The sequence below is a fragment of the Passer domesticus genome, chromosome 8 (genome assembly GCF_036417665.1).
Source record: "Passer domesticus isolate bPasDom1 chromosome 8, bPasDom1.hap1, whole genome shotgun sequence".
NCBI lineage: Eukaryota > Metazoa > Chordata > Aves > Passeriformes > Passeridae > Passer > Passer domesticus.
In genome coordinates, this window is record NC_087481.1 from 28,541,995 (window position 1) to 28,550,117 (window position 8,123).

At 44.9% G+C, this 8,123-nt stretch overlaps 1 long non-coding RNA gene across 1 annotated transcript; it reads left to right on the forward strand.

Annotated features, from left to right (window-relative positions):
* The first annotated feature begins 347 nt into the window (after nt 1-347).
* On the forward strand, nt 348-2,494 carry LOC135306302 (uncharacterized). The gene is made up of 3 exons (XR_010367102.1): nt 348-864; nt 1,132-1,213; nt 2,163-2,494. It is a non-coding gene; the product is annotated as an uncharacterized LOC135306302 (long non-coding RNA).
* The last annotated feature ends 5,629 nt before the right edge of the window (nt 2,495-8,123 follow it).

Genomic DNA, 8,123 nt, shown 5'->3' on the forward strand with positions numbered 1-8,123 from the left:
GATAAGCTCCAGGCTCTACCTTTTTTGCACTTTCAAAACAGCAAAAGCAGCAAAACAAGGCAGTTCTGCCTCCCAAAGCCCCATATGCGTCCCCAGAGACAGCCGCTCCTGTCACCCCACAGCCTGAAGCTCCCCTCAGCCTGGGGGAAAACAAACGCCGGGCTCCAAGGATTAAAACAAGCCCTTCGTGAGTCAGGCTCTAAGGCTGTGGCGCAGGGAGAGACTTTAGCACTGGCAAACTTTAAATCCAGCTCCGTGCCGGCAGATCTGTGCCCTGTGGCGTGGAGAGGCGGCTCAGGCCGCGCCGCCGGCAGCCCCAGGCGCTGCCCTCAGGGACAGGGCCCGAGCGCGGCCCGGCCCGCCCGGAGCCGCCGTGTGCTGATGGCTCTGCAAACAATTCCAGGGCTGAGGGCACGGGTGCCAACGCCTTGGAAAGGCGTCTTAAGGTCTCCACCAACTTCTAGCCACGGGTTTGTTACAGAGCCCAGTCTGAGTGTGAAACTGGCAAATGGCTCGGCGCAAGCCTGAGTTTCCCAACTCTGGGGGAAATGACAGAAACCTGGAGAGAGGAAACCCTGCGGCCGTGCTCTCTCTCCCTTTATGGGAATGAAGTTGCAGGTGTATGGAAAATCACACTGTGAAAAGGCAGACTGTCCGGGTTCTGTAACAAACCTGTGGCTTCAAGTTGGTAGAGACATTGGCATTGAGAATGTCAATTTCAGAGACATGAACACCCATCCCCTCACCCATGGAATTGTTTGTAAAGACATAAGCACGCATCTTTCCTGTCATCAGCACACAAAGCAAGCAGCGCCCAGGGCTGGGAACGGCCCTCATGCGAAAGGAGAGCTCTGCAACCTCCAGGTCAGCCTCTCACAGGACTTTTATCCGTGATTTTTAGCAAAAAAAAAGTGCCTCCCAATACACAGTTAATAAGCATTGCAAAGCTAAGTGCTAACTTTGGTCAGTTTTGGTTTTAACATCTCAGGTTTTAAATTCAACCATCCCTCCCCTAATCACATCTCTAAAATAGCAGGAGCACTCCAAAGCCATGACAATCCATTACAAAAAAAAATCCACACCACATATATATCTTGTAGTTTTATCAATTTCCTTTTTTCCCTGTTCCAGAAGAAGCAGATACCAGCACAGAAAACAGAGGTGGTCTCATACACTGATAAAAACCACTAAAGCTTGACCAGCAAAGGCACAGGTGAATACTGCATTCAGAGACCTCAGAAACTACATTTGAAGCTCATAGGTGCAGGGCTAAGTAAAACTATTTCATTTTTAACCACTCAAAAATATAACTACCTTCAAATGCCCAACATACCACCTCATTAAAGTTTCATTTTGGCTGAGAGGAAAAATAAATAAATAAAAAGAAGCAGCTGTGCTGAAGCACTGAGCTTACAGCTCCCTCCAGAGTTTCTGCTGCTGGAGCCAGCTCAGAAACGCTGCTGTAAGTGATGGTGGAGCTGTGAGTAACTCCCTCAAATTTTCACCAGGAAAAAGAAATTTTCCCAGCCACTGTAACAATAAGACTCCCACTGTCCCAGACTTTCACTGCTGGGACCAAAGCTCCTACTAATTAATATGTGTCAGTCACACATTGCACTAAACATGCACCCCTGGGAAAGTGCTCCTGCATATTAGTAGGAATTAATAATTAGTCCAAAGAGTATTTACCACAAATCCACTGATAGAAGAGCTCTATTACTTTGCCACATCTGGTGAGATAATCCCATTATGTATAGATTGGTTTCTCTAATAGACATTTATAAAGCCAACAGATAAGCAGCAGCAAACCTGTCTTGGTCAGGTTTAATGCACTGTCTCCAGCATTCACTGAGGCAGAGCAGCTCTCCTTATTGTTGGCAGTATCTCAGCTGCTGCCTCCAAAGAAAATAGTTGTAGATCTCAGAAATTCGGGGAGGCTTTCAGCAGGTGTTGTCTATTCAGGGAGGTTTTCAGCAGCCCACTCAGCAAACCCCCTTTGTCCTCACCAGTTTGTACACAACACACAGAGTATGTCCAGCGCCATGGGAACTCCACCAAATACTCTTACTATTGACAAGCCAAAATGTTAGCCTTATTTAACCAAATCTCTACTTTAACCTAAATGCTGTACAAAGGACTGACAAATGTTCTTTTCTCCCCAGGTAACTGGAAAGATTTTAAGATGCTTCACCTGAAGACATCCCACAAATGTCCCAATACAAATACACAGCATTTTCAAAAGGCTCCTGAAGGATGCAGAGCCCAGCTCATGCATCTGAGTGGGAAGGGGGGGATAAATGCCCAGTTTCCTGTAAATTAATTCCTCCTCCTCAGCCTGGTTCTCTCTCCCTGCCCTTTCTTTAGTTGATTATCCATTCTGCCTTGGGTTCTATGTAGATCTTTTCACTTAAGCAAAGCTAATGTAATTGAGGACTACAAGTGGAACCTTCCTTTCCTGGTGGCAATAAAGTTTTCATTATGAATACCTCCTGGTTCACTTCTCAGGCTTCCCTGGCTGTCCTGCTGACTGCTCCAACACACAGCACAGCTGCTTGTGCACAGGTACCAGGTGAGGTGGAAGCCTTTAAAGTGAAAAAAGACTCTATAAAGAAGTGTAAATCAAGGGTGTACTCAGGACTTCTGTGTCTTTGCTATTTTTCTAGAGGCACACCAGGCTTTGAAAATCAAACAATTCATCATTTTACTTCTCCAGGCAGAGTTTTGATAGTGTTAAAACACTGGTGCTTCTGGTCATGCCCCAAGCAAGGGGATGTGGAAGCTGAGCTGTGACAAAGCCTGGCTGGTTGTCAGCCTCCAGCAAGACATCACCATTCCAGAGGAGAGACTTGTAGCCTCCTTGCTCCAAATTTTGGGGTAGCAATGTTTGAAATGGACCCAAAAAGCTTCCAGGCAGGGTAAGAAGAAGCTGTGAGTTCCAGCTGATTCAATGCCAGTGTGTGGTTCCAGTCTGTGAGCCAGATTCTGTAGGAGTCCTGACTGAGGGGAAATGTAGGGGAAGAGCTGCATTGGAGCATTTTCTTTGTAGCTTTTCCTGGTTTGTTTCTTTCTTTTGAGAAATAATTTTGCAAAATTAATACTTGAGCATGGTACCTGTTTGACAGTTTCCCATCTGCTGGCCCAATTTATATCCACTGAAACTGCTAAAAAATCAAGTTTTTATTGCCAGCCACATTGCAGTTTATATAGCTGTAGAAAAATGGGCTGAACTCAGTTCCTCCTTATGCTTTATCAACCAAAAAGTGTGCACTGACACCAATCCTTTACTGCCATCCAGGGCAACAGGCAACTGGCTGCCCTTCAGATACACTGCACAACACACAGGTGGATTTATTTGCTCTGTTCAAGGTCAAAGAAAGCGTAGAGATGGCCAGAGGAAAAGGTGTATATGGCAGGTATTTTACAGTTCTTAGTCTAGATTCTATTTAGCCTCAGTTCTTGTGCTGGCCTAAACCACAAACTAAGTTACCCTTAGAGGAAGTCTAACGTTGGGGATGGCAAGGATGAAAAGTAAAAGCAAAAACAGTGGAGCAGCAACAGGGAAATGTCTGATATTAAAGGTGAGACTTTTGAATGGTTTTCTAGACACTCCATTGTTAAGGAAACTTCCCTGAGCATCCAGGGCCACTCGGACACTGACTCTTAGACCACCTGAGCTGGACCAAAGCCCCTTCACAGCTGCAGCCCACACTCACATGGGCTCCCTTATGGGCTCGGACCCAGGTTTTCCATGGCAGAGACTCAGACATTCAAATTCTTAAAATAATTTAATCTTGGTGCAATGACCAAGTAACTAAATAACAACTCCAGCTGGTTCCTTTGAGGAGAAACCCCAAAAAAGGAACCCCTTGGCTTTTATCCCCTCACGGTCTGAGGGCAAGGATCTGGGTCCTCTGCTCCTGCTGTGTCTCCTAGCATCCAGTCCCCTGGCAGAGCCACAAGTCCCTGGGCCCTCATTGCACAGAGGGTCAGCAGGTCACAGCCCCTGGCCCCAGGCTCCCCCAGAGCTCAACCTGCAGCTCCCCTCCACCTACCTGCACTGAAGGGATTAATTCCCATTCCCCTCCCACAGCCCCAGCCTTTCCCCCCACACAGAAGAGGCACTTCTCTCCCTATAAACAAGCCAAATTAAGGAAGCCAGGAAAACAGAAAATTAGTAATTTATGTGTCAGATAGGTGGGACTGCAACATTTGGCATCTGCCAGGCATCACTCATGCTGTGCTCAGAGGCAGTGGAACACAAACCAAGAGCTGTGCTAGCAGAGACTCACAGCAGGTCTCTGCGCTCAGGGAACAGTAGGCTTGGTTGTCCCACAGGGCCATATCCCAACAACCTCAACTCCATGCCCACCCCTGTCACAGCACTAATAGCCACAATACAGAGCATCACCATACAATTTCAGCAGGCTTTAAGCATAACACCATACCTGATCAGAAGGCTTCAGGTGTCTGTCCATACCAAGTAACACCATTCCACTCCAGAACACCACAAGTGTCTGCTGGGTTTGTTCTTTAGCCCAGCCTTTTATCCCCTCACGCTGATGCAGTGCACCTGTGTGCCCTCTGCTCTGTGTGATTGGTCAGTGCCCTGGGCACCCCACGGCTCATTAATGGCAATATCAGTCACCTGTCCTGCACAGCTGCAGCCCACTGGGGATGAGACTCAGCCCCAGCCCCACTCCCAATCACCACAAACTCGGTGCCTGCACATCCTCGATGGGATATTCCTGTGTGGGGGCTCTGTGCAGTTCCCACATGGCATTTTCTAACTCTAAGGCAGTTCTCAGGTGAATCAGCCCCCTGAGATATTTCACTGTGCAGCTGTTCAAACACACGTGTGTGAAAAGGGGAGAGATGGTAACTGCAGCCAAGCAATCCCCTGACAAGTGATGCGAGCAGGAACCAATGAGTGTGATTCCTTCTCCACTTTAAACCAAGGAAATGGGGATTTCTTTACAAGATTCTTCAGTGCATAACCACTATCCATTTTTGAAATTCAAAACACAAAACCCCCTAAATCCTTGCAATACTCTGGATTTTGCCAGTTACAGCCTCACCTCATCATTTCTTCCAGTTCTGGAGCATGGGAAGGAAGGCTCCACAGAGCCATGGGACAGCACTTAAGACTACTGAACACATTTTAAAAGTTTTTGGTAGACAAGCAAGACAACACATTAAAAAAAAAATCCCAATGTAACCCCCCCTCCAAACCAAACCAACTTCAACATTAAGCACTAAGGCTGTTCCTGCATGCTTCTGGATTGGGAGCTGATGTTGGATGCAAAAGGACTTGTAATCAACAAGATGTACAGCCTCTTGTGGTGCTGTTAAACACTTTCCAGTATGAGTTTAAAGGATTGTGGATTTTTTATTTTATTTTATAGAGATGATTCTTGTTTACCCAGCAGGTATTCCTAACAAACAATGGCAATGGATGCTGGGACAAAAATGTGGTGGTAAAGCAAACCTGGTAAATATTGCAGAGTGCACAGAAAAAAAGGAGAAATAAAGATAGAAAGAAGGATTCATCATCAGTGCAGGCAATAATTCTCAATCTTCTCAATAATTCTCAATCTTCTTATATTTAAAAGAAACCAATTATACTTGCAAGTCACTTGCAGAAAATTTTAATAATTTGCCAAATATACAGCTATTAGAATGACCCTAAATATCACTAAGAATTAAGTTACAAAAGTTGGTAGATAGCACAGTACAATGTTCTATAAAATAAACATGGGAAATATTAACAATACTCCCTGTGGTCCAGGAATGTCAGAAAATAGCAAATGAAATTACAAACACATACAGATCAGAGGAGATTGAGGGGCAGCTTCAGACACTTGGATCAAAGAAACTGAGACTAGACTAGACACATTCATTCATCAACATAATGAATGTAGAACTTTAAATCTCAAAAACAATTAACAACACAGCATCAGGTGCAATTTCACATGGTTTCAGCTATGTTCCAGTACAGTTCCCACAGGATTAAAGTGCCTTTGTGCACTGTAGTTTCGTTTAGTCAGGTGCAACACACACAGTGTTTGGAAGTTACTTTTCTTTAAAAAGTGACCTATGAAATAAAATAACTACTTCAACCAATGTCCACAATTCAGACTAAGATGTTTTGAAGTACCTTTGTTCTGACTTTGCTTCTAATGTCATGTAACTAATTAAACCTCAAATCCATAGGCCTATCTCCACTAAACAAGACCAGAGTAAAAGATATTTATTGAAACGTTTTCTGTGGTACAACCCTTAGTTTGCTTATTTTCCCCCTTCAAGCACATTTGCCCTTTGAATGACAATTTTCTACTGCAGCTTCCATTTCCAGGTTGCTGTGAACATGAAAAACAGCCACGATTTGGCCCGTGGCTGTGGTGATGAATGCACTTCCCAGATAAGATCCTGTTTTAAGCCACTGAATAAGCACAGCACATTCTCTCTGTGGGACACCTGGAGATCTGCAGCCTTTGGATCTTACCTGTAGCCATTCCCTGTGCTACAGCATGGAGCCAGTGTCCTGCTCAGGGCTCCTCAGGAACTCTCACTGCTCTCTGCTGTACTTCCTTAAACCCAGCCCTCACCTGAACAGCAGGGAGGGAAGGGAAGCTCCACACAGCTCAGCAGTCACTCACCTTGACCCCAGAACGTTATCTGCAACTCAGGAGTAAAGAACTTGCTCAAAGCCTATGATCCAATCTCCCATCAGATCAAGCACCACTCCTGCTCTTCCAGGGGAGAGTGTATTCCCACACTATTTGAGGCATCTCATGGTGTTTGTCAGCAGCAGCACTTCAAGAGGAGTTATGGGGCATCGGGTCTTTAGGAAATAGAAATTCCCATCGTGATGGCACCTGTGGCAAGGGCACTCAGGGCAGGGGGGAACTGCATGTAGGGAAAAGAAACCCAAAGGAAATTAGGAGAATGAACAACTAATCCTAACTTGAAACAGCAAGTGTGGATGTGAGTCTCCATTCTTCCAGCATCTTCCTACATTTGATTGTGCTTCACATCACGAAGGGAGCCAGTCACGCCAGTGATTTTAGGTTCACAATGTGAACACTCCTGCACACCTGACGCCGTTCCTTCACCACTGCAGCCCTGACACCTGAAAAGTCCCATTCTGAACTCTGCACAACCCAGATCACATCAAGAGCTCTCTGCAGCTGAGGAAGTTTTACTGGGGGTCTGGATTTGTAGCATGTTAACATTACTTACAATATTACATGCAATGAAATGTTTTAAGAACATATGAACTCTGTTAAATTAATGGGAAATAGATTTCCTAATCTACTCAGTACTTTCAAAAATTCTCCATGAAACTGTGAGATTATGGAAAAGAACACCCTTGTTATACATTACAGTAGAAAAAACTAAAACAGTGCAAGTTAAATCAGAATCACAACTATCAGTAAAGTCTCCAGTTCATAAAACAAATTGATTAAATTATTTTAAGTATTTCATAGTGGTATAGTAACTTCCAATGTAATTTATGCAACAAATTTCACCCATATTCAAAAATACATTTGTAAATGCTTTTCATAAAAATTTTTACAACTCAAGTTCCCCTTAGGTAATCCTAAGCACAGTCCTCACACCACCTAGGCAGAAGCCTGAATTCATTCTCAGAGTCCATGAGTGACAATGCTGTGTGAGCTCTTCCTCTTTCAGAGTCAGCTCTGCTAAACCCAACTCTTATTGCTTAAAATCATCCGTTTCCTCAGCAGGCCTAGCACCCAGCTACACCACACTAGTCTGGGGCAGCAGCCCCTGTTTTATGGGATGTAAACACCTACAAGCCTTGTAACCATTCCCATAAAGATTTCCATGTCATGGTTGCCTGTCCGTATATCTGTCCAGAGAGCAAAAGGGGCTTTGCTGAGAGGGAGGGAGATCAGTCATTGGGAGTGCATCAGTTCAGTGACCCACTGTCTCCCTCTTCATCTTCTGGTTAATCACATATTCTGTTTAATGACTTCTGTGAATACATTTCCAACTGAAAGCAGTTGGCTCAGACACAAGACACACCAAGTCTAAAATCTGCAAGAACAGTGTGAATACAAGGCCTCTGCAGGCTCAAACTCACAGCTGCCACTATGCCC